Raw genomic sequence first — 2,298 nt, forward strand, 5'->3', positions numbered from 1 at the left:
TCGGGCAGATAGAGTCTCAAGTCCTAGTTGTCTATAGCATGTGAGCTGGGTCACTGGTGACTATACAGAAACTGTGCCCAAAGTGCCCAATTAGGAACATAATACTGGGTGCATTCTCCCCTTGGTGAACTATATAACTCACGTTAAGCATTTTCCTCACCTAGTTTACTCACCAACAGAGGTATAACCACCTTCTCAAAGACAGGCCTGACCACCCTACCTCCCACCACTGGACTTGAGCACCCGTGTGGGAATACCTGCTTATTTAGGGTGCCTGTAAGATAGTCATTATGGTAGGAGGTGATTGGTCTTCTCCTTCTTCTCCCAGATGAGAAATGGACCCAGCTGAAGTGAGGCCTCCGGTAAGACTGTAAATCTTCATGGGAGCACACAACTTTAACTTTTGTTCAAAGAGAAGCTGATGGATTTGAACCACCAATGCTTACCCAACAGCCCCACAAGAGTTCCTCTGTAATCCCCCATGACGAGAACTCCTTGGGAGTGTGGTCTGCTTTCAATATAAATGAATGTTGTGGACACACCGACTTCCTATTTTTCCTCTTCTGTGGGATCCAGGGTCTGTATCTGACTTGCCATATGACCTGTCAGGTTCTTTGGACAATGGCCTGCTGACCTTAGGAGTTGTCAGCAGCCAGTCATCTTAATTGGCAACATTGCATTCATTCATCTGTCTATCCAGAAACTTGCCATCTGAGCTGCCAATCATCAGCCTTGAATTTACACGAGTCAGGAGAAGCTTCTAGTCTAAGGTGACCAGACATCCCACTTTTGGCGGGACAGTCCTGATTTTGGGCGTTTTTAAAAAGTTCCGATTTTTGGAAAGAATGCACGACAAGCTAGGGAACGGTCTATTTGGTCCATATAGACCAAATGTTTTATCAAGAACACCACCACCCCCACCCCACCCCCTGCCGTCAATGGTGTCCTGCTTTAAATCTGGTCACCTTATTCTAGTCTGACATCTGACTCTCTGATTTGGAACCTGCCGGCTACAATTGTGTAAATCATTTCCTTATCCGACCTGCCCATGCTTGTGTATGTCAAGCTTCACTGGCTTGATTCTCCAGAGTACCAGCCAAGACAGTACTGAAAGCTGTCCTGTCTGATCTTCCCCAGCAAATGCTTCACGCCATCTTCACGTGTCAAACAATGCTGCATCATCCACATAGGTTAATCCTGATGCCACATTCTTTTGTTTCTTCAGATCATCCAGTTTCTCAGAATACTTGCTCAGCATAGAGACTGAATAAGCATGGTGAAAGATTACAACCCTGATGCTCACTTTTCCCAAGTTTAAACCAAACGTATCCCCTTATTCTGTTTGAATGACTGCTTCTTGATCGACGTACAGGTTCTTCATGAGCATAATTAAGTGTTCTGAAATTCCCATTCTTCTCAGTGTTATTCATGTGTTATGGTCCATACAATCAAATATCTGCAGAATCGATAATAAACTCACGGCAATTGAGTCAATACCAACTCATACCAAGGACAGAGTAGAACTGGCCCTGTAGGTTTCCGAGAGGGTAACTAGTCTTTACCAAAGTAGGAATGCCCCATCTTTCTCCCACAGAGCAGCTGGTGGTTTTGAACTGCTGAGTTTGTGGCTTGGAGCCCAACTTTTAACCACAATGTCACCAGGGCATGGTCAATAAAACACTGATAAACATCTTTTTGGTATTTTCTATATTCAACCAAGATCCATCTTGCCATCAGCAAGGATAATCCTTCTTCCATGTCCTCTTTTGAATTGGCTTGAATTTTTATGTCAGTAAAGAAGTTGAATAATGTGGCTATGGGGGGCCTAAAGTTCAGAGAGGAGAGGGTGTTAACAGGGTTTGGATGGTATCATTGGGATGATAATACTATTAGTCCGAGAAATGGCTGGCCATCTGAATTCTGGGATAATATAAATGAATATATGTGTCAAGTGCTGTTGAGGCATGGAGTAAAATGAGAACTGAGAATGAGCATTGACAGTCACTAGTGACCTTGACACAGGTAATGTCAAGAGAAAGAAGTAAAGCCGAATTGCGGTGTGTTCAAAAGTGAATGGGAAAATTGTGGGGGAGGAGAAATCTAGAGATTAAAAGAAAATGAAAAGACAGTCAATTGCAAAAGATGGGCATTATCTTGATCTTGAAACAATACGAATATGTATATTGGATATTAAAGGTTTCTTGTTAATATACTATTATAATTTTTGAAAAAGAAACAGAGATGTTATTGTTTGCTCAGGCAAGGAGCAGCATGGAGTCTTCTTACAAGATGCCACTT

The sequence above is a fragment of the Echinops telfairi genome, unplaced genomic scaffold, assembly GCF_000313985.2.
Source record: "Echinops telfairi isolate 266 unplaced genomic scaffold, ASM31398v2 ScPeMD7_7469;HRSCAF=8507_0, whole genome shotgun sequence".
In the NCBI taxonomy this organism is placed as follows: Eukaryota; Metazoa; Chordata; class Mammalia; order Afrosoricida; family Tenrecidae; genus Echinops; species Echinops telfairi.